General features: G+C 47.3%; 1 protein-coding gene and 2 non-coding genes across 6 annotated transcripts in view; 2 read left to right on the top strand and 1 right to left on the bottom strand.

The window, feature by feature from the left end:
- LOC139263300 (F-box/WD repeat-containing protein 7-like) overlaps positions 1–25,273 on the bottom strand; it is a 237,005-nt gene that overhangs the window by 108,490 nt on the left and 103,242 nt on the right. The window lies entirely within an intron of this gene.
- On the top strand, positions 672–757 carry trnay-gua (transfer RNA tyrosine (anticodon GUA)). The gene is given in 2 exon segments: positions 672–708; positions 722–757. It is a non-coding gene; the product is annotated as a tRNA-Tyr (tRNA).
- trnak-cuu (transfer RNA lysine (anticodon CUU)) lies at positions 1,195–1,267 on the top strand. The gene has a single exon. It is a non-coding gene; the product is annotated as a tRNA-Lys (tRNA).

Below are 25,273 nucleotides of genomic sequence, written 5' to 3'. Positions count from 1 at the left end.
TTTCGGCTCTGCCTTCACTCCACTCTTCAGCCTCCAACCCCTATTCCAGCTCTAACTTTTTTAAATGGCCTATTCTTGGCTCTTACTTTGCTCTTCATCCTCCAGAGCTTGTGCTCCATGATTTCTGTTTCTGAATGCCACTGCCTGTTCTGCACTGTCTTTTAATTTCTCACCAATTTCTCACGACTTCCCCAAACCACTTAATTGATGCTGTACCCCTACCAAATGACAAACCAAATTATCCATTCCCACGAACACTTTCTTTCAAACATAGTAATGGTCATAGCAGATCCATTTCATTAAAAATATTCCCTCATTTAGTGTGGTAAACAATATTTTGTATACAGTATGTGGGATGGATGGGGAGAGTTTGTTGAATATGGATAAACTCAAATTCATTTATTTTGTCAATTTTTTAGATTAAAAAATCGATTAATTATGTAGTTAAAATGTTGGAATTTAACTATAATTAATCATCAAATGTACATACCAAATTTTTTTAATAGATTGTGCTCCAAGGTCCCTTTTATAAATGCATGACTCGCGGCTGCGGCAACAGCGGGCACAAAGTAGCTATCCGGGGTCGGCCCTTTCAAAACACAAAGTTTCGCATCAACCAGGACATGACTTTAACATTTTTAGTGCATTTTGAGAATTCGTTTTCCAGTCGCCCTTCGATAGCTCAGCTGGTAGAGCGGAGGACTGTAGGACTAATGGAGACATCCTTAGGTCGCTGGTTCGATTCCGGCTCGAAGGACGAATTTTTAAAAAAAAAATGCTCAGCATTTCAGATTTAAATATCCATTAATTGTGTAATAAAAATATTGGAATTTAACCACAATTAACCATTAAATTTACAGACCTAACTTGTTTTACAAGGGAGTGTGCCATAAGCAATTTTTATTTGCTTTAACACCAGAGCCTGAGTGAATTTTCTGCTGTTTCTATCTTTCGATTTATATTTCACCTCCCTTCACTGACGTAGGCTCAAGTCCCAGGCGGCAGCTCAGCAATTATGGCCCCAAAATCTGCTCACTGCTGGAACACAAGCCACACACTAACCGGCACTGTGTCCAGCCCCACACCGGACCGCAGTGTCCACACTCCGAACACCCGATTAAATGGGATGCTCACTGCTGATGACCTCACGGGTGATGGCACACAAAGGGCCGGGTGCACATACTTCTTCTTATAGCCCGGCTAGCTCAGTCGGTAGAGCATGGGACTCTTAATCCCAGGGTCGTGGGTTCGAGCCCCACGTTGGGCGATTACTTTTCATTATAAATATTTAATAAAATACGTTTTATTTATCTTTAAAGATTAGAAAAGACATGCAAGGTAGAGGACAGAGAAATGGGAGCGAGGAGGAAAACTGTTTAGTGAACTGTGTCGCTGCCTGCAAAATTATCTCAGTGCATTTGAGCGCCAAATACTGCATAATTTTGCCAGTAGGGAGGGGTAGGTCAAGACACAGGAAGGGGTGGATCTCGGGGCAGTGCTGACAAGGGGAATCAGGATTGGGGCGGGGGATCAGGGCAGAGGAAGAGCAGCAGTGGGGGAACGAGCTGTTAAGGAAGGGGATTCGGGTTAGCAGGGAAAAGGGGCTTGATGCATCCGAAACCAGTCTACAATGGAGCACGGGCAGAGAAAATACAGCCAGCTTTTGCTGTGGGTGGGAAGAGAAATTGACTCTATTCACCCGGGGGTGGGGAGAGAAGGCAATGAGTAATGGCCCACAGGAGGTCAAAAGTGCACACAGTGACCACAAAAATATTAGAGACTGACTGGATGCTGCCAAGATGCAATCGCAATATATGGAACAGCAGGTTTTTTGATGGGTGATTGTGCAGGCCATCTGAGGGAGCAGGAGGCATGTGAGTCACGGCCGTCAAAGCAGAGGGGTACTCAGCTCAGGACTGGAACATCGGGTCCTTCATTGAAACATCTGTGAACTCGTGGAAGCAAGTCATCCTCGTTCGAGGGACCGCCTATGATGATGATGATGACTCAGCTCATCTTTTTCTCTGCTGGAGCATTTGTTTGAGTTACTTCTGGAGCCTCTGCATCCTAAGTTCTGAATGCACAAAATAGATACATTTTTTGAATGGAAATTACTGAGCAGAACAGCAGACAGCTCCGAACGAACATTTCGGTGTATTTGGGGCAGTTTATGATGGTGTCCAGGGTTCGGTAATTCGGTGTTTCAGCAAAAGGGATAGTATCGGGAAAATAAGGGAACCGGGGCAGAAAAGGATAAGGTGTAGAAAGCTCTTCAATTCGTAAAGATCCCAGGATCATTATGAAGAGAATGTTATCAAGTAGGACAAACATCGGCCTCTACATTCACTGAGGGTAGCAAGGGCACAAAATGTACTCTAGGTGGGGGACGTCAATGTCCATCACCAAGAATGGCTCTGTAACATAGAAACATAGAAAATAGGTGCAGGAGCAGGCTATTCAGCCCTTCGAGCCTGCACCACCATTCAATATCATCATGGCTGATCATGCAACCTCAGTACCCCATTCCTGCTTTCTCTCCATATCCCTTGATCCCTTTAGCCATAAGGGCCACATCTAACTCCCTTTTGAATATATGTAATGAACTGGCCTCAATAACTTTCTGTGGTGAGAATTCCACAGGTTCACAATTCTCCGAGTGAAGAAGTTTCTCCTCATCTCGGTCCTAAATGGTTTACCCCTTAACCTTAGATTGTGACCCCTGGTTCTGGACTTCCCCAACATTGGGAACATTCCTCCTGCTTCTAGCCTGTCCAATCCCATCAGAATTTTATGTTTCTATGAGATCCTCTCTCATTCTTCTAAATTCCAGTGAATATAAGCCTAGTCGATCCAGTCTTTCTTCATATGTCAGTCCTGCCATCCCGGGAATCAGTCTGGCGAACCTTCGCTGCACTCCCTCAATAGCAACAATGTCCTTCCTCAGATTAGGAGACCAAAACTGCACACAATACTCAAGGTGTGGTCTTACCAAGGCCCTGTACAACTGCATTAAGACCTCCCTGTTCCTATACTCAAATCCTCTCGCTATGAAGGCCAGCATGCCATTTGCCTTCTTTACTGCCTGCTGTACCTGCATGCCTACCTTCAATGACTGATGTACCATGACACCCAGGTCTTGTTGCACCTCCCCTTTTACTAATTTGTCACCATTCCGATAATAATCTGCCTTCCTGTTTTTGCAACCAAAGTGGATAACCTCACACTTATCTACATTATACTGCATCTGCCATGCATTTGCCCATTCACCTAACCTGTCCAAGTCCCCCTGCAGCCTCCTAGCATCCACCTCGCAGCTCGCACTGCCACCCAGCTTAGTGTCATCTGCAAACTTGGAGATACAACATTCAATTCCTTTGTCTAAATCATTAATGTATATTGTAAATAGCTGGGGTCCCAGCACTGAACCCTGTGGTACCCCACTAGTCACTGCCTGCCGTTCTGAAAAGAACCAGTTTATTCCTGAATTCTAAATTTCTCCCAGTCCTCAGGTTTGCTGCTTTTTCTGGCCAATTTATATGCCTCTTCCTTGGATTTAACACTTTCCCTAATTTCCCTTGTTAGCCACGGTTGAGCCACCTTCCCTTTTTTAATCTTACACCACACAGGGATGTACAATTGTTGAAGTTCATCCATGTGATATTTAAATGTCTGCCATTGCCTATCCACCGTCAACCCTTTAAGTATCATTCTCCAGTTTATACTAGCCAATTCACGTCTCATACTGTCGAAGTTTCCTTTCTTTAAGTTCAGGATCCTAGTCTCTGAATTAATTGTGTCACTCTCCATCTTAATGAAGAATTCTACCATATTATGGTCATTCTTCCCCAAGGGGCCCCGCACGACCAGATTGCTAATTAATCCTCTCTCGTTACACAAGACCCAGTCTAGGATGGCCTGCTCTCTAGTTGGTTCCTCGACATATTGGTCTAGAAAACCATCCCTTATACACTCCAGGAAATCCTCCTCCATAGTATTGCTACCAGTTTGCCCAATCAATATGCAGATTAAAGTCACCCTTGATAACTGCTGTACCCTTATTGCACGCGTCCCTAATTTCCTATTTGATGTCATCCCCAACCTCCCTACTATTGTTTGGTGGTCTGTACACAACCCCCACTAATGTTTTCTGCCCTTTGGTGTTTCGCAGCTCTACCCATGTAGATTCCACATCATCCATCTACTGTCCTTCCTTATTATTGCGTTAATCTCCTCTTTAACTAGTAACCAGTAGTAGCACCACTACTGACCGAGCTTGGCGAGTCCTGAAGGACATTGCTGCCAAACTAGGCCTGCGGCAGGTGGTGAGAGATCCAACACGAGGGAAAAACATACTTGGCCTCGTCCTCACCAATCTACCTGCCGCAGATGCATCTGCCCATGACAGCATTGGTAGCAGTGACCACCGCAGTCGTTATGGAGACGAAGTCCCATCTTTACACTGAGGACATCCTCCATCGTGTTGTGTGGCACTACCACTACGTAAAATGGGATAGATTCAGAACAGATCTAGCAGCTCAAAACTGGGCATCCATGAGGCGCTGTGGGCCATCAGCAGCAGCAGAATTGCATTCCACCACAATCTGTAACCTCATAGCCCAACATAATCCCTCACTCTACCATCAAGCCAGGGGACCAAACTTGGTTCCATGAGGACTGCAGAAGAGTATGCCAGGAGCTGCAGCAGGCGCACCTAAAAATGAGGTGTTAACTTGGGGAAACTGTAACACAGGACTGCATGCATGCTAAATAGCAGAAGCAGCATGCTATAGACTGAGCTAAACGATCCCACAATCAATGGATCAGACCAAAGCTCTGCAGTCCTGCCACATCCAGTCGTGAATGGTGGTGGACAATTATACAATTAATGGGAGGAGGAGGCTCCATGAATATCCCCATCCTCCCCAGCACGCGAGTGCAAAAAACAAGGCTGTAGCATTTGCAACCATCTTCAGCTTGAAGTGCCGAGTGGATGATCCATATCGGCCTCCTCCTGAGGTCACCACCAGCACTAAAGCCAGTCTTCAGCCAATTCGATTCACTCCACATGATATCAAGAAACGGCTGAGCGCACTGGATACAGCAAAGGCTATGGGCCCTGACAACATCCTGGCTATCGTGCTGAAGACTTGTGCTTCAGAACTAGCTGCGCCTCCAGCCAAGCTGTTCCAGAACAGCTACAACACTGGTATCCATCCGACAATGTGCAAAACTGTCCAGGCATGTCCTGTAAGATATCGCCTATTGACAGATATTAGAAGTTAGAATTAAGAAGCTTATTTTATACGTCTTTAATTAATGAATAACCTTTATGTTTATAACTTCCTTTATATGCATTGATTGTATGTAACAATGATAGAAAATGGCCGTATAACATAAATTGGGTTTTAAACTGGAGAAAGGCTGAGAAGCAAAGCATGATGGTAAATGAACCATCCTAAGTAACCAAAGCAATGTGTTGAACTTAGTACAGAATAACAAAAAACATCAGGTTCTACTTAGCTCGACATACCTTATCAGTAGAAAGGCAGTATAACTTGAGAATATTTAGGCTGGTGGGAGGTATGGAGATTAACGGGACTGCCTAGGAGAGGGAACGTACCCTTTTCAAGGTTTCAAAGTTCGGACATTGAAAATATGATATACCAGAAATCATTTTGCGAGCTTGCCACGTTGGCACAAAAAGGGTATAAAGAAAGCAACTCTTCTACTCAGAAGGCAGTGTAAATCAAGACAACAGGAAGAAAGAATCTTCAGAAGGAAAAGAGGATAAGGAGTCAGCATCACAGTCACTCGAGAGGACGCTATCGAGATTCAGGCTGTGACTATCATTTGTTAAGTATTACTTTTTATAACAGAACGTAATTTACTTGATAAATCTCTTATTTTTATTCAATAAACCTGTATTAAAAGCATTTGTTATAATCTGAACAAGAGTCGACTAGTTTGAATGAAATATAAACCCTGAGAATAGTTGAATTGCTATAATTAGCAAACTGGCAAAAAGCTACTTAGTAGTTAAAAACGACAGTTCTGTCCACAAAAATGAGGACAAATCCAATCCGATCAATGACCGCCACATCAGTCTACTCTCAATCATCAGTTAAGTGATGAAAGGTGTCGTCGACAGTGCTATCAAGCGGCACTCACTCACCAACAACCTCTCACAGATGCTCAGTTTGGTTCCGAAAGGACCATATGGCTCCAAACCTCATTACAACCTTGGTCCAAACATGGACAAAAGAGCTGAATTCTAGGGGTGAGGTGAGAATGACTGCCCTTGACATCAAGGCAGCATTTGAAGGAGCACTAGTAAAATTGAAGTCAATGGGAATCAGGGGGAAAACTCTCCACTGGCTGGAGTCAGACCAAGCACAAAGGAAGATGGTTGTTGGAGGTCAATCATCTCAGCCCAGGACTTCGCTGCAGGAGTTCCTCAGGGCAATGTCCTAAGCCCAACTATCTTCAGCTGCTTCATCCATGACCTTCCCTCCATCATAAGGTCAGAAATGGGGATATTTGTTGATGATTCCACAGTGTTCAGTTCCATTTGCAACTCCTCAGATAATGAAGCTGTCCATGCCAGCATGTAGCAAGACGTGGTCAACATTCAGTAATAAATGTAATGAATACTTTGCGTCTGTTTTCACATAAGAGAGGGGCGATGCAGACATCGAGGAGGAGGAGTGTGAAATATTAGATGAAATAAACATACTGAGAGAGGAGATATTAAGGGGTTTAGCAGCTTTGAAAGTGGATAAGTCCCCAGGCCTCGATGAAATGTATCCCAGGCTGTTAAGTGAAACAAAAGAGGAAATAGCAGAGGCTTTGACCATCATTTTCCAATCCTTTCTGGCAGCCAGGGGACTGGAGGATTGCTAATATGGTACCTTTGTTTAAAAAGGGAGAAAGGGATAGACCGAGTAATTACAGGCCAGTCAGCCTAACCTCAGTTGTGGGAAAATTATTGGAAAAAATCCTGAAGGACAGGATAAATCTCCATTAACCCATGTCTTTCTAAATCACGGATTTGTTAAGGGAAGGTTGTGAGCGACTAACTTGATTGAACTTTTCGAGGAGGTAACCAGGAGGGTCGATGAGGGCAGTGCATATGATGTAGTGTATATGGATTTTAGCAAAGCTTTCGATAAAGTTCCACATGGCAGACTGCTCACGAAAGTAAAAGTCCACGGGATCCAGGGCAAAGTGGCAAGTTGGATCCAAAATTGGCTCCGAGACAGGAAGCAAAGAGTAATGGTTGATAGGTATTTTTGTGACTGCAAGGATGTTTCCAGTGGGGTTCCGCAGGGTTCAGTGCTAAGTCCCTTGCTTTTTGTGGTATACATCAATGATCTAGACTTGAATATAGGGGGTATGATTAAGAAGTTTGCAGATGAATGATACAAAAATAGGCTGTGTGGTTGATAATGAAGAAGAAAGCTGCGGACTGCAGGAAGATATCAATCAACTGGTCAGGTGGGCAAAAGGCTTTGTACCTCAATGCGAGGAGTATTCGGAATAAGGTGGACAAATTAACTGCGCAGATAGCAGTTAACGGATATGATGTAATTGGCATCATGGAGACATGGCTCCAGGGTGACCAAGGCTGGGAACTCAACATCCAGGGGTATTCAACATTTAGGAACGATAGACAGAAAGGAAAAGGAGGTGGGGTAGCGTTGCTGGATAAAGAGGAAATTAGTGCAATAGTAAGGAAGGACATTAGCTTGGATGATGTGGAATCTGTATGGGTGGAGCTACAGAATACTAAAGGGCTAGTGGGAGTTGTGTACAGACCACCAAACAGTAGTAGTGAGGTTGGGGACAGCATCAAACAAGAAATTAGGGGTGCGTGCAATAAAGGTACAGCAGTTATCATGGGCGACTTTTGTCATGTATCTTACATTATTATATATAACTGTATCCTAACATGCTATACATGACTGTAATAAGATATGACCTGTAACCACCAGCATACCTTACCACCAGGGGTGCACTTGCAAGAGACAGGTATATAAGGACAGGTATCAGGCAATTGCAGCATTCCAGAACTGTGAAATAAAGGTGCAGATCCAGAGTGACCTTGACTTCACAATATGCCTCGTGTGAATCTGTACTGAGGGGACAGGACTTTACAGTGGCGAAAAGTTACGGGATTAAAAATACACAGAATGGCAAACAACAGATCAGATGAAAAGTACAATGCAGGAGACAATTGGGAGGACTTTATAGAAAGGCTCCAGCAAAGCTTTGTAACCAAAGACTGGTTAGGCGACGATAAGGCAGACAGGAGAAGAGCCCATCTCTTGACCAGCTATGGCTCGAAAACATACGCTTTAATGAAGGATCTGTTGGCACCCGAGAAATCAGCAAGCAAGTCGTTTGAAGAATTGAGCACACTGGTAAGAGACCACCTGAAGCCAGCGAGCAGCCTACACATGGCCAGATACAGGTTCTACAACTACAGACGCGGTGTGGGTCAGAGCATACCCGACTTCGTGGCGGAACTTTGGAGGTTGGCTAGTTTATGTGAGTTCTCCGATGAACTGAGGAGAGAAATGCTGAGAGACTTTTTCATTGAAGGAATAGGTCACGCAGGCATATTCTGAAAGCTCATAGAGACCAAGAACCTGACCTTAGAGGCAGCAGCACTGGTTGCACAGACATTCTTGGTAGGGGAAGAAGAAACGAAGTTGATTTACAATGCAGGTACGACAACTAACAAAATATCGGAACAAGAAGTTCACAGCACTAAACAAGCTGCTACCCCCACACACAGACAAAACCGGGAGAACAGGCTCTCGACAGCAGGCAGAAGCCATCAAGGGCCACAGGAACGGCCATTCACACCTCATCAACCCACAATGCGAGCAATCAACTACAAACTGAGAGAAGCTCAAGAGAGATCAGCCAGACGCAGCTCATTCTTTGGAAACACATTGAACAATGGAACAGGTCTGTGCTGGAGGTGTGGGGGTGGGCACTCGTTAAGGGGATGTCGATTTCAGCAGGCTGTTTGCAGAAATTGTGAATATACAGGGCATTTGGCCCGCATGTGCAAAAAAATGACAGCTCGGCTGGTATACGAATCGGATGGGTCGGAAAGCAGACCAGAAGATGGTGGGGACAGTACCCAGGACACTGATGTACAGCGGGTCAACACGATCAATGGCCGCTGCTCCTACAACAGGACGCCTCCTATAATGATGAGGGTCCTACTCAACGGGATATCTGTCAACATGGAGCTGGATACGGGAGCGAGTCAATCTCTCATGGGCACTCAACAATTTGAACAACTGTGGCCGATAAAAGAGACAGACCAAAACTCACAAGGGTCGACACCAAACTAAGGACCTATACCAAAGAAATCGTATCAGTCCTCGGCAGCGTCATGCTCTCTGTCACACACAAAGGGACAGTGAACCGACTTCCCCTGTGGATTGTCCCTGGAGACCCCCCAGCACTGCTGGGGAGAAGCTGGCTGGCAAAACTAAACTGGAAATGGGATGATGTCCATGCCATGTCATTAGAGGAACAGACCTCCTGCTCAACAGTTAAAAAGCAATTTGAACATCTCTTTCAGCCAGGTGTGGGCACTTTCAAAGGGGCCAAAGTCAAAATCTACGTCACACAGGATGCTAGACCGGTCCATCAAAAGGCCAGAGCTGTACCCTATGTGATGAGGGGAAAGTTTGAACACGAACTAGACGGGCTTCTGCGGGAAGACATTATATCGCCTGTGGAATTTAGCGACTGGGCAAGTCCCATCGTCCCAGTCATGAAGCCTGATAGATCCGTACGAATCTGTGGGGTCTACAAATCTACCATAAACAGAGTCTCCCTACAGGACCAGTACCTGCTGCCCAGAGCGGAGGACTTATTTGCCACATTGGCTGGAGGTAAACTTTTCTCAAAATTAGACCTCACATCTGCGTATATGACGCAAGAATTGACCGAGGAATCCAAGCTACTCACCACCATCAACACACATCAAGGCCTTTTCATGTACAATAGATGCCCATTCGGCATCAGGTCGGCAGCTGCCATATTCCAGCGTAACATGGAGAGTCTGCTCAAGTCCATCCCGGGGATGGTTGTATTTCAAGACGACATACTTAACACGGGCAGGGACACCGACTCCAATCTCCGTAATTTGGAGGAAGTACTAAAGTGGTTGGATCAGTTAGGCCTACGAGTCAAGAAATCCAAGTGCCTGTTTCTTGCACCCGAGGTTGAATTTTTGGGCAGAAGGATTGCCGGTGATGGAATCCGCCCAACAGAGTCCAAACCAGAAGCAATTCGCCTGGCACCCAGGCCCCGGAATGCCTCGGAACTGCGCGCCTTTCTCGGGCTGCTAGAGCCGCTCCACGTGCTACTCGGGAAGGGGTGCGATTGGTTTTGGGGGGACGCCCAGGAACGCGCCTTCAATAAGGCACGCAACCTTTTGTGTTCCAACAGTGTTTTGACTTTCTTTGACCCAGGTAAAAAGCTAGTTCTCACATGCGATGCGTCAGCGTATGGGGTCGGGGGCGTTTTGCAACATGTCAATAGTGCGGGCAAATTACAACACATAGTTTATGCCTCTAGGTCACTTTCGCGGGCAGAGCGCGGGTACGGAATGGTAGAGAAGGAGGCGCTTGCGTGCGTGTACGGTGTCAAAAAGATGCACCAATACCTTTTTGGGGCCAAGTTCGCGTTAGAAACCGACCACAAGCCCCTCACGTCCCTCCTATCCGAGAGCAAGGCAATAAACGCCAATGCCTCAGCGCGAATTCAACAGTGGGCACTCATGCTGGCGTCCTACGACTACACAATAAGGCACAGACCAGGCACAGACAACTGTGCCGACGTGCTCAGCAGGCTACCTCTGGCGACCACGGAAGGGTCTGACGAACAGGACTGTGAGATAGTCATGGCAATCAATGCCTTTGAGTCCACAGGTTCGCCCATGACGGCTCGCCAAATCAGAGCCTGGATGGCCAGCGACCCCACGTTATCCTTAGTAAAAAGATGTGTCCTAACCAGTGACTGGGCAGAGACTTGCGATGCCTGCCCAGAGGAATTAAAACCATTTCACAGGCGCATGCATGAGCTATCACTACAAGCAGACTGCCCGATGTGTGGCGAGGCAGAGAGACATTTGTCCGGGAGCTCCACCGCGAGCACCCGGGGATCGTTCTCATGAAGGCCATAGCCAGATCCCACGTCTGGTGGCCTGGTATTGACGCGGACTTGGAGCTCTGCGTCCGAAGGTGCACCATTTGTGCCCAACTCAGCAATGCCCCCAGGGAGGCTCCACTGAGCCCCTGGCCCTGGCCTACCAAACTGTGGTCGCGGGTGCACGTAGACTATGCGGGCCCATTCATGGGCAAAATGTTCCTCGTAGTTGTAGATGCATTTTCAAAGTGGATCAAATGCACCATTTTAAACTCGAGCACAACCTCCACCACTGTGGAGAGCCTCGCAACCATGTTTGCAACACACGGAATCCCTGACATATTGGTCAGTGACAATGGTCCGTGCTTCACCAGCGCAGAATTCCAAGATTTTATAATTGACCACGGCATAAATCACGTCAAGACGGCACCGTTCAAGCCGGCCTCCAACGGCCAGGCGGAGAGAGCAGTGCAAATCATTAAACAAGGCATGCTTAAAATCCAAGGTCCCACGCTGCAGGGTCGCCTGTCGCGACTGCTGCTGGCATACAGATCTCGTCCGCACTCATTGACTGGGATCCCCCCCCGCGCAACTGTTGATGGAAAAGGACTATAAAAACAAGGCTCTCATTAATCCTCCCAGACATGCATAAAATCATTGAGGCAAAGCGCCGTATGCTGACTGAGTACCATGACAGAAATTCGAGGGGGAGATGGAATGAGATAGGGGACAAAGTCTTTGTACTAAACTATGGCAGGGGTCCCAAATGGCTTGCAGGGACAGTAACGGGCAAGGAAGGAGACAGGCTACTGGTAGTACAAATGGACAATGGCAAAACCTGCCGGAGGCATGTAGACCAAGTCAAAAGCAGATTTACCAACAACACTGCGGAACCAGAGGCAGACTACAATGTGGAACTCGCACCACACCGAGTGCAGTCGGGATCTATAGGCCAGCAGGAGACGCGATAGCCGGCATTGTAGGGAGGGTCCTTGAATCCTGAGCATACCTTGCTTAATGATTTGGACCATCCGCCTGGTCATTGGAGGCCGGCTTGAGTGGCGCAGTCCTGACATGGTTGATGCCATTGCCTGACATAAACTCTCTGAATTCGTAGCTTGTGAAACATGGGCCATTATCACTAACCAGGATGTCCGGCAAGCCATAGGTTGCAAAGATCGCACATAGGCTTTCCACGGTGGTGGATGATGTGCATGAATTCAGAATGATGTATTCGATCCATTTCTAGTACACATCTACCACAATAAGGAACAGCTTACCCATGAACGGCCCCGCGTAGTCAACATGAATGCCTCCATGCCCTTCTGGGGCATAACTACCCGGCTTCCCCGTAGTAGGCAGTCAACTTGGTTGGAGAGCTCATCCATCCATCTGTGGAACGGTCTGACCTCCTCAGGGCATGCTCTGTGTGTGGGCGCCCAATCCCCAGTCAGGACACATTTCTTAATCAGGGATAGGAGGGGATCTCTGTTTGTCCAGATTTTGATCCAGCGGGCTGTGATGAGGGAGCCTGCACTGTCAAAGACATCGACAGCCATAACCATCTCGGCGCTTTGCTCCGCTGCCCCCTCAGTGGTGGCCAGTGGAAGCCTGCTGAGCGCGTCAGCGCAATTTTCAGTGCCGGGCCGGTGCCAGATGGAGTAGTCATAAGCAGCCAGTGCGAGAGCCCATCGCTGATGCGTTGGCATTGATAGCCTTGCTGTCTGACAACAGGGATGTTAATGGCTTGTGGTCCGTCTCTAATTCAAACTTCCTACCAAAGAGGTACTGATGCATGTGTCTATGGTGTAAAAAAAATGTAAGTGCTTCCTTCTCGACCATCCCATATCCCCGTTCTGCTTGAGAGAGCGACCTGGAGGCATAAGCCACAGGTTGTAGTTGATCCTCAGCATTGCCCTGCTGCAACACGCACCCAACCCCATAGGACGATGCATCACATGTCAGAACCAATTTTTAACAGGGGTCGTACAGGGCCAATAACTTGTTTGAACAAAGTAGGTTTCGCGGCCGATCAAAAAAACATTCCTGACAGTCCCCCCAAAACCAATCGCAACCCTTACGCAGGAGCACGTGTAGTGGCTCCAACAATGTGCTCAAGTTCGGCAGAAAGTTCCCGAAATAATTCAACAGTCCCAGGAATGAATGCAACTCCAATGTGTTGCAGGGCCTGGGTGCTCGTCGAAACGCCTCTGTTTTGGGCCGAATCCCATCTGCAGCAACCCTCCTGCTCAGAAACTCAACCTCAAAAGCTAAGAACACACATTTAGACTTCTTGAGTCGCAGGCCTACCCGGTCCAGTCGGCGTAGCACCTTCTCCAGGTTGTGGAGGTGTTCCTCGGTGTCTCGACCCGTGATGAGGATGTCTTCCTGCAATACGATCGTTCCAGGAATGGATTTAAGCAGGCTTTCCATGTTTCATTGAAAAATCGCGGCTGCTGATTGAATGCCAAACGGGCACCTGTTATAAACGAACAGTCCCTTGTGCGTGGTGATGGTGGTCAGTAGTTTAGATTCGTTGGCCAGTTCCTGGGTCATATAGGCTGAAGTGAGGTCCAACTTGGTGAACAGATTGTCACCTGCAAACATGGCGAAGAGGACCTCCGCTCTCGGGAGCAGGTATTGATCTTGTAGTCGCCACAGATCCTGACAGAGCCATCCGCTTTTAGGGCGGGAATGATGGGACTCGCCCAGTCGCTGAATTTAATAGGCGAGATGATGCCCTCTCTCAACAGCCGGTCCAATTCGCTCTCGATCTTTTCCCACATCACATACGGCACCACTCTGGCATTGTGGTGCACTGGCCTGGCATCCGGGGTGATGTGTATCACTACTTTAGTGCCTTTGAAAGTCCCGACGCCAAGTTGGAATAGTGAATCGAATTGTTGTAGGACTTGTGAGCACGAACTTCGCTCCACAGATGACATTGCATGAACAGCCCCCATTTCCAGTTCATCTCGGCTAACCAGCTCCTCCCCAACAGTGCGGGACCATTGCCTAGAACAATCCAGAGCGGCAGCCGATTCAGTAACCCATTGTGTGTGACAGCCAACATTGTCCTGCCTAGCATCGGAATGATTTTTTTAGTGTAAGTCCGTAATTGTGTCCCAATATGTGCTAATTTGGGTCTACTGGCTTTAAGTGGCCATAGCTTCTCAAATTGCTGAACGTCCATGAGTGACTGGCTGGCCTCAGTGTCCAGCTCCATGCGTACTGGGATACAATTTAATAAAATCCTCATCATCATTGATGGCATTTTGGTGTATGAACTGTGAATATTCGCCGCATGGACCCGCTGAACCTCGGCGTTCATCGATTTGCCCCAAAAGTCATCCTGCCTCAAAGAACCCTCTTCTGGTCCATCCGCCTCATAAATTAGTCTGGTTGCAGACTTCCTGCACATTCGAGCTAAGTGGCCACTGAGATTGCAGTTCCTGCAGACAAACTGTTGAAATCTGCAAGATCTAGCTGAGTGTTTTCCCCCACACCTCCAGCATGAGTTAAAGTTTCCATTGTTGGGAACAAAGGGACTATGGCCAGGCATTCCGCGCTGACTGTCCCTTTGACTGCTCTTGAGTGCCCTATTGGTGGGTGTCAATGGCCCCATCCCGGGCCATATTGTCCACTGTGATGGCGTGAAGTCCGTTCAGCCTGCCATTGTCTCTGTTGAAGTCCTACTCTGGGGTCTATTGCTGCCTGGGGAGTGTCGGACTGCCCCTGCCAGCCTGCGGGGCTCTGAGTCGCATTGATGATGTTGACTCATCACCGCGTTAGAGGCAGAATTGTACGCGTATATTATTTTTGTCTCTTCCTCCCCCGCCATGAAAGTTTGAGCTATCAACGCCGCCGCTTCCAAGGTCAAATCCTTAGTCTCAATTAATTTGCGGAAAATTCCCGCATGACCGATGCCCTCGATAAAGAAGTCCCTTAGCATCTCCCCCCTGCAGGCATCTGTGAACTTACAGAGGCTGGCCAAACGCCGGAGGTCCACTCCGAAGTCCAGTATGCTCTGTCCTTCACGATGTCGGTGGGTGTAGAATCTGTGTCGGGCCATGTGTATGCTACTCGCCGGTTTGAGGTGCTCCCCGATCAATTTGCTAAGTTCTTCAAAGGTTTTGTCCGCCAGCTTTTTGGGTGCTAGTAAGTCCTTCATGAGCGCGTAAGTCTTTGGTCCGCAGCTGGTCAAAAGATGAGCCCTTCGCTTGTCGGCCGCTGCATCCCCCAGCCATTCTTTCATAACGAAGCTTTGCTGAAGCCTCTCGACAAAATCAGCCCAGTCTTCCCCAACACAGTACCGTTCCTCTGTGCTACCGGTGGCCATTCTCGTGGGTCGTGAATTCCCGCTTCTCGTCGCCAATGTAAAGTCCTTACTCTACACTATGAAACCACACGAGGCACATTCTGGTGACAAGGTCACTCTGTGACCTTAACTTTTTATTCACAAGATTCCAAAGACTATGACCCTGCGTGGGACCTCCCTTTTTATACCTGTGATCAGGTAAGGAGTGTCTTCCACAAGTTCACTCCTTGTGGTCAAGGTGTGCATCTAGGTTGAGTGTATACAGTAATACAGTGGTGTTGCATTGTGGTTACATACATGACAGGCAATGGCAAACATTTAAAGATCACATGGATGAACTTCAACAATTGTACATCCCTGTCTGGAGTAAGAATAAAACAGGGAAGGTAGCTCAACCGTGGCTAACAAGGGAAATTAAGGATAGTGTTAAATCCAAGGAAGAGCCATATAAATTGGCCAGAAAAAGCAGCAAACCTGAGGACTGGGAGAATTTTGTAATACAGCAGAGGAGGACAAAGGGTTTAATTAGGAGGGGGAAAATAGAGTATGAAAGGAAACTTGCTGGGAACATAAAAACTGACTGCAATAGATATGTGAAGAGAAATAGATTAGTGAAAACAAATGTAGGTCCCTTGCAGTCAGATTCAGGTGAATTTATAATGGGGAACAAAGAAATGGCCGACCAGTGAAATAAATACTTTGGTTCTGTCTTCACGAAGGAAGACACAAATAACCTTCTGGAAATACTAGGGGACCGAGGGTCTAGTGAGAAGGAGGAACTGAAGGAAATCCTTATTAGGTGGGAAATTGTGTTTGGGAAATTGATGGGATTGAAGGCCAATAAATCCCCGGCTCCTGATAGTCTGCATCCCAGAGTACTTAAGGAAGTAGCCCTAGAAATAGTGGATGCATTGATGATCATTTTACAAAAGTCTATCGACTCTGGATCAGTTCCTATGGACTGGAGGGTAGCTATAATGTAACATCACTTTTTAAGAAAGGAGGGAGAGAAAAAATGGGTAATTATAGACCGGTTAGCCTGACATCAGTAGTGGGGAAAATGTTGGCGTCAATTATTAAAGATGAAATAGCAGCACATTTGGAAAGCAGTGACGGGATCGGTCCAAGTCAGCATGGATTTATGAAAGGGAAATCCTGATTGACAAATCTTCTAGAATTTTTTGAGGATGTAACTAGTAGAGTGGACAAGGGAGAACCAGTGGATGTGGTGTATTTGGACTTTAAAAAGGCTTTTGACGAGGTCCCACACAAGAGATTGGTGTGCAAAATTAAAACACATGGCATTGGGGGTAATGTAGTGACGTGGATAGAAAATTGGTTGGCAACAGGAAGTCGGGATAAACAGGTCCTTTTCAGAATGGCAGGCAGTGACAAGTGGGGTGCTGCAGGGCTCAGTGCTGGGAGGAAGCTAAATGGCTGCAGGGTGACTTGGACAGGTTAGGTGAGTGGGTAAACGCGTGGCAGATGCAGTATAATGTGGATAAATGTGAAGTTATCCACTTTGGGGGCAAAAACAGGGAGGCAGAATATTATCTGAATGGTGGCAGATTTGGAAATGGTGCAACGAGACCTGGGTGTCATGGTACATCAGTCATTGAAAGTTGGCATGCAGGTACAACCGGCGATGAAGAAGGCAAATGGCCTTCATAGCTAGGGGATTTGAGTATAGGAGGAGGAAGGTCTTACTGCAGTTGTACAGGGCTTTATTGAGGCCTCACCTGGAATATTGTGTTCAGTTTTGATCTCCTAATCTGAGGAAGGACGTTCTTGCTATTGAGGGAGTGCAGCGAAGGTTCACCAGACTGATTCCCAGGATGGCAGGACAGACATATGAGGAGAGACTGAATCGACTGGATCTGTATTCACTGGAGTTTAGAAGGATGAGAGGGGATCTCATAGAAACATATAAAATTCTGACGGGACTGGACAGGTTAGATGCAGGAAGAATGTTCCCAATGTTGGGGAAGTCCAGCACCAGGGGACATAGTCTAAGGATAAGGGGTAAGCCATTTAGGACTGAGATGAGGAGAAACTTCTTCACTCAGAGAGTTGTTAACTTGTGGAATTCCCTACCGCAGAGAGTTGTTGATGCCAGTTCATTGAATATATTCAAGAGGGAGTTAGATATGGCCCTTGCGGCTAAAGGGATCAAGGGGTATGGAGAGAAAGCAGGAAAAGGGTACTGAGGTGAATGATCAGCCATGATATTGAATGGTGGTGCAGGCTCGAAGGGCCGAATGGCCTACTCCTGCATCTATTTTCTATGTTTCTATGTTTCTAACAATGGAATTTAATCCAGAGAAGTGGGAGGTAATGCATTTGGGGAGGACTAACAAGGATAGGGAATACACATTAAATGGTAGGACATTGAGAAGTGTAGAGGAACAAAAGGACCTGGGAGTGCATGTCCATAGATCCCTGATGGTAGCAGGCCAGGTGGATAAGGTGATTAAGAAGGCATACTGAATGCTTTCCTTTATCAGCCGAGGCATAGAATACAAGACGACGGGGGGTGGGGGGAGGGGGCGGGTTATGCTTGAACTGTATAAAACACTGGTTAGGCCACAGCTGGACTACTGCGTGCAGTTCTGCTCACTGCATTACAGGAAGGATGTGATTTCACTGGAGAGGTTACAGAGGAGATTTACGAGGATGTTGCCGGGAGTGAATAATCTTACCTATGAGGACAGATTGGATAGGCTGGATTTGTTTTCCTTGGAACAGAAGAGACTGAGTGGAGACCTCATTGAGGGATATAAAATTATGAGGGGCCTAGATATAATGGATAGAAAAGGCCTATGTCCCTTAACAGAGGGGTCAACAACCAAGGGGCATAAATTTAAAGTAATTGGTAGAAGGTTTCGAGTGTATTTGAGGGGAAATTTCCTCACGCAGAGGGTTGTGGTGGTCTGGAATTCACTGCCTGAAAGGGTGGTAGAGGCAGAAACCCTTACCACATTTTAAAAAGTACTTAGCTTAAAAAAACGCAAATATGTATATTTGTTTTTAAAAGCACACAGGACACAATCTGACAGCCCTATTTCCGTCCGAGCTGCAGGCAAGTGTCTCTGTGGTGTCTCTGCACCTTGTTACAAACTCACACGAGGCATGTATATATCAGACACGGTCACTCTGTGATCTTCACTTTATTCCCAGGATCAAGGAGTGCTGACCCTGGGTGGGACCTTCCCTTTTATACCTGGAAACACAGGCGGGGAGTGTCTCCCGCAAGCTCACCCCCTGTGGTCAGGGTGTGCATTTCAAGGGTACAGGTACAGTGTGCATGAGTTACAGTTACATAACTATTGTCATTGCAAGATGGTGAAATACATGACATCACCTCCCCCCTTGAGTCTTTTAGTTTCAGAGGTTAAGTCTATCGGGTGGTCGATGCTCTCTCGTGGCTCTGGTGGCTCTGGTGGCTGAGCCTCAGCACGCGTCTCTGTCACTTGAGGTGATTCCGGCCTGTCCGGGCTGGCCGCAGGGACTGTGCATGCTAAGGGCTGTCTTTGTTGCTCGTACGCTGGCAGTGCTATCTCATCATGCTTTTCTTCTGGTTCCTCCGTGTCTATGCTGAACCTTGTCTTTACTTGGTCCAAATGTTTGCGGCATATCTACCCATTGTTTAGTCTGACCACCATGACCCTGTTTCCTTCTTTGCCAATTACGGTGCCCTCAAGCCAGTTGGGTCCCAAAGCATGGTCAAGAACAAATACCGGGTCATCTATTTCTATACACTTCCCCTTGAGCCTTGATCATGGAGCTCGGTTTGGGACTGGCGCTTGCCCTCAACAACGTCTGCCAGGTCTGGGTGAATGAGTGACAGCCGCGTCTTGAGCGTACATTTCATGAGGAGTTCCGCTGGCGGGACTCCCGTGAGCGAATGCGGCCGGGACCTGTAGGCCAGCAGGAGGCGCGATAGGTGGTACTGAAGGGAGGGTCCTTGGATGCGTAGCATGCCCTGCCTTATGACTTGGACCGCCCGTTCTGCCTGGCCATTGGAAGCCGGCTTGAACGGCGCTGTCCGGACGTGCTTGATCCCATTGCCCGACATAAACTCCTGGACTTCATGGCTGGTAAAACACGGGCCATTGTTGCTGACCAAGATATCCGGCAAGCCATGGGTCGCGAAAATCGTACGCAGACTCTCCACTGTGATGGATGTCGTGCACGAGTTCAATATGATGCACTCGATCCACTTTGAGTATGCATCATCTACAATCAGGAACATTTTCCCCATGAACGGGCCCGCATAGTCTACGTGAATACGTGATCATGGCCTGGTGGGCCAGGGCCACAGGCTAAGTGGAGCCTCCCTGGGGGCATTGCCCAGCTGGGCACACGTCGTGCACCTGTGAACCCAGTGTTCCAGGTCTGAGTCAATCCCCGGCCACCATACATGTGACCGGGCAATGGCCTTCATTAATACGATGCCAGGGTGCTCGCTGTGGAGTTCCCTGATGAATGCTTCCCTTCCTTTCTGGGGCATGACTACCCGGCTGCCCCGTAATAGGCAGTCGGCTTGGATGGAGAGTTCATCCATCCGTCTCTGAAACGGCCTGACTTACTCGGGGCACGCCCTGTGTGCGGGCACCCAATTCCCAGTCAGGACACATTTCTTTATCATGTATAGGAGGGGGTTCCTGTTGGTCCAGAGTTTGATCTGTCGGGCTGTGTTGGGGTAGCCCGCAGTGTCAAAAGCCTCAACGGCCATGACCATCTCGGCGCTCTGCTCCGATGCTCCCTCGGTGGTGGCCAGTGGGAGCCTGCTGAGTGTGTCAGCGCAATTTTTGGTGCCTGGCCGGTGCCGTATGGTGTAGTCATACGCAGCCAGCATGAGGGCCCATCGCTGTATGCGAGCTGACGCGTTAGCGTTGATAGCCTTGCTGTCGGACAACAGGGATGTTAATGGCTTGTGGTCCGTCTCTAGCTCAAACTGTCTACCGAAAAGGTACTGGTGCATCTTTTTCACACCGTACACATACGCGAGTGCCTCCTTCTCGACCATGCCGTATCCACGCTCTGCCTGGGAGAGCGACCTGGAGGCATAAGCCACCGGTTGGAGTCAGCCATCATCGTTGCCCTGCTGCAACACACACCCAACCCCGTAGGATGATGCATCGCATGTTAAAACCAGTTTTTTACAGGGGTTATATAAAGTCAACAGTTTGTTGGAACACAGCAGGTTCCTCGCCTGATTGAAAGCCCTTTCTTGACAATCCCCCTAAAACCATTCACACCCTTTACGGAGGAGCATGTGTAACGGCTCCAACAATGTGCTTAAGTTCGGCAGAAAGTTCGCAAAATAGTTCAAAAGTCCTAGGAATGATTGCAACTCCGACGTGTTGCCGCCTCAATTTTTGATTCAGTGGGCCGGATCCCGTCTGCAGCAACACTCCTCTCGACCTCTGGGGCCAAAAACACGCACTTGGCCTTTTTCAGCCGCAAGCCTACCTGATCCAATCGGCGTAGCATCTCCTCCAAGTTGCGGAGGTGCTCCTCGGTGTCTCGACCCGTTATAAGGATGTCGTCTTGGAATACGACCGTTCCAGGGATGGACTTGAGCAAGCTTTCCATGTTTCGCTGAAAGATAGCCGCTGCCGAACGAATGCCAAATGGGCACCTATTGTAGACAAATAATCCTTTGTGCGTCGTGATGGTGGTCAGAAGCTTGGAATCTTCCGCCAGTTCCTGAGTCATGTCGGCTGAAGTGAGGTCCAGCTTCATGAACAGCTTTCCACCTGCCAGCATGGCAAAGAGGTCCTCTGTTCTCGGAAGCGGTTATTGGACTTGATACGTCCTTACTACACAGTATAAATGCACACGAGGCCCATGCTTGAGAGAAGGTCAGTCTGTGACCTGTCCTTTATTCCTTAGCACTCAAGTGATGAAGGTGGGTGGAGCTTCCCCTTTTATACCTGAAGGTCCAGGTTAGGAGTGTCTCCCACCTAGTGGTCAGTGTTCTCACGGTGTACAACTTAGGTCAGTTTATACATGGGTTACAATGCTGATTGAATACATGACAGGACTTGCAGCGACACTCAGTTGATAGTGGCTTTGTAGTCGCCACAAATCCTAACCGATCCATCTGCTTTGAGGATAGAAACGATGGGACTTGCCCAGTCGTTGAATTCAACGGCCGAAATTATGGCCTCTCTGAGCAGCCTGTCCAGTTCACTTTCAATTTTCTCACGCATCACATACGGCACCACTCTGGCTTTGCGGTGCACTGGTCTGGCGTCCAGGTGGGGAGTGTCTCCCGCAAGCTCAAACCCTGTGGTCAGGGTGTGCATTTCAAGGATACAGGTACAGTGTGCATGAGTTATAGTTACATAACTATTGTCATTGCAAGATGGTGAAATACATGACAGTCTCAGCCCTTCGCAGTGTGCCATCGAGTCAAAAGTACTTAAAATGCCGTAACCTGCAGGGTTACAGACCCAGAGTTGGAAAGTGGGATTAGGCTGGACAGCCTCTTGTTAGCCGGTGCAGACACGATGGGCCGAAATGGCCTCCTTCCATGCTGTAAACTTCTATGATTCTATGCTTCAGGTTTGGGTTGATAAGTGGTAAGTAACATTCACGCCACAAAAGTGCCAGGCAATGACTATCTCCAACAAGCGAGAATCTAACCACCCTTCCTTGACATTCAACGGCATTACCATCACCGAATCCCCCACCATCTACATCCTGGGGGTCATCATTGACCAGAAACTTAACTGGACCACCCACATATATACTGTGGCGACAAGAGCAGGTCAGAGGCTGGGTATTCTGCAACGAGTGCCTCACCTCCTTACTCCGCACAGACTTTTCACTTTCTACAAGGCACAAATCAGGAGAATATTGGAATATGCTCCTCTTGCCTGGATGAGTGTAGCTCCAGCAACACTCAAGAAGCTCGACACCATCCAAGACAAAGCAGCCCGCTAGATTAGAACCTCATCCACCACCTTAAACATTCACTCCCTCCACCACTGGCGCACCGTGACTGCAGTGTGTACCATCTATAAGATGCATTGTAGCAGCTCTATAAGGCTTCTTTGCAGCATCTCCAAAACCCGCGACCTCTACCACCTAGAAGGACAAGGGCAGCAGGTGGATGGGAACACCATCAGCTGCAAGTTCCCCTCCAAGTTATGCACCATGGAAACATATCACGTTCCTTCATCATCGCTGGGTTAAAATTCTGAAACTCCCTAACAGCACTGTGGGAGTACCTTCACCACATGGACTGCAGTGGTTCAAAAAGGTGATTCACCACCATTTTCTCAAGGACAGTAAATGCTGGCCTTGCCAACGATGCCCACATCCTTGGAACAAATTAAAAACAATTGAGTGAGTTGGGGATGTTGAGGGTGATTGGCACAGTAATGTTGTCACTTAATGGTAGCCTCACAGCGCCATCCAGGTGCACTACCATTGACAGGTTCAACCACTTGCTGTTTTAAATATAAATCAATAAACGTTGTTTACATAGAGTTACATGGTATCTACAGCTCGGAAACAGGCCATTCGGCCCTACTGGCCCAAGCTGACGTTAGTGCCCCACACAAACTTCCTTCTACCCCTCTTCATCTCACCCTATTAGTATATCCTTCTGTTAATTTCTCCCTCACGTACTTATCTAGCTTCCCCTTAAATGCACCTATGGTAATCTCCTCAACTACTCCTTGTGGTAGTGAGTTCCACATTTTCATGGGTAAAGAAGTTTCTCCTGAATTCCCTGTTGGATTTATTAGTGACTATCTTATATTTATGACCTCTAGTTTTGGACTCCCCCATATGTTGTGAATTTCTAATGGCTTCTTCCCTTTCCAGCGATCATAATAGGCATTTTGTAGGATCCCTTCTAGCACCTTCCCAATAATGGATGCCAGGCTGATCGGCCTTGTATGATTTGGATCACAGGTCACACACAGATTACCCAAAAGGGCCTTAGGAGTCATAGGTCATTTTATTAAGGAGCGGTAGTTCAAATATAGTCAAATACAACACATAATCAGGATAGACGTAGTAGACATAACGACCATGACAGCTTTTCTTCCTCCTCCTCTCACCTGGGTTTCCTCTCACTCTCACTGTAGTTGTCATACGACCATGACAAGCAGCTGGCATCAGTCCCAGCTGACAGCTTGTTTCTCCTCTGTTCTAAAAAGCTCTTTAGATAGCCCTTTTCTCTTTTTAGGGGTGGGCCTGGGATAGAAGAAGGACAGGATTATCTAACCTGTAAGGGCTCTTCCCAAACGAAGGTACCCAATAGTATGTCGAGTTCTTTGTCTCAACTTTCAGATGAAAACCCTCCCCCATCCCATGAGATCATTCCTTTGCTTATCTCTTGTTTGGACCTCGTTACCTTCTCATAGACAGTTCTTTTATCAAGGCTTCTTGCTTGACCTCTTATGCATAGAGCATAGAAATTAGGTGCAAGAGCAGGCCATTCGGCCCTTCGAGCCTGCACCGCCATTCAATAAGATCATGGCTGATCATTCAATTTCAGTACCCCTTTCCTGCCTATTCATGAGCTATGCCCTTGTAAACGAGCTCTCTGTGAAAATCTTTATCTGACATGATTAGAATTGTTCTGTGTCACCACTTTAGGCAAACTGCTGAGCTAGGGAAACCCGTATTTTATCGTAAGACTATTATTTCTTTACAATTCACAATTACTTCCAATTCATGATTTCTTACAATCTGAAGTTTCCTGGCTCGGAATTAACCCCTTTTTTGAAAATAGGAACATCATGAGCTAGCTTATAGCTCTGACTCTATTGAGCTGTTGAAGATATGGGAAAGGGGCCTGGGGTCACAGATCACCCTTCCCATTTCTTTATTTTCACTCTTGGATGGATATTATCCGAATCTGGTGGTCTATCAATTTTGAGTTGTTCTACTCAAAAGTGATACAGGTATTACTATCATATGAATCAGCTAAAGTTAGTTTTTTAAAAATGCTTATAATTTCCTTTCCTAGAAATAAATTTATGTATAAAAGTCTATGTCATGGCAATAAATTGAAAATATATCTATATATATTTATTTTTAACAAGTAGAAAACTGCATAAATCTTTAATTACTAGAACATTACACTGTTTGATACATGACACCGGCAAAAGAACCAGAGGCGACATCAGGAAACTTTTATTACACAGCGAGTTGTTACAATCTTGAATGCACTGCCTGAAAGGGTGGTGGAAGCATTTGAAAAAGAATTGGATAAATACTTGAAGGAAAAAAAGTACAGGGCTATGGGGAAAAAGCAGGGAGTGGGATTAATTGGATAGCTCTACCAAAGAGCATAATGGGCTGAACGGCCTCCTTTTGCGATGTAGCGTTCTCTGATCACATGGCTGTCGGCCCCGCCCAAATCCGGAGGAGCGCGAACGGCTCGAGCAAGCGCTCTACTCATAACTCCTAGGCAAGTGAGCCCCAGGTGGGCAGTGGAAACGTTTCAAGGACACCCTCAAAGCCTCCTTGATAAAGTGCAACATCCCCATCGACAGCTGGGAATCCTTGGCCAAAGACCGCCCTAAGTGGAAGAAGTGCATCTGGGAGGGCGCTGAGCACCTCGAGTCTCGTCGCCACGAGCAGGCAGCGGAAGGAGCGTGCGGCAAACCAGACTTCCCACCCACCCTTTCCCTCAACCACTGTCTGTCCCACCTGTGACAGAGACCGTAATTCCTGTACAGCCACCTGAGAACTCACTTTTAGAGAGGAAGCAAGTCTTGCTCGATTTCGAACGACTGCCTATGATGATGA

The sequence above is a fragment of the Pristiophorus japonicus genome, chromosome 4 (genome assembly GCF_044704955.1).
Source record: "Pristiophorus japonicus isolate sPriJap1 chromosome 4, sPriJap1.hap1, whole genome shotgun sequence".
Classification (NCBI taxonomy): domain Eukaryota; kingdom Metazoa; phylum Chordata; class Chondrichthyes; family Pristiophoridae; genus Pristiophorus; species Pristiophorus japonicus.
Note: the sequence above shows the minus strand (reverse complement) of the source record. Positions and strands in the feature narration are given on the sequence as shown.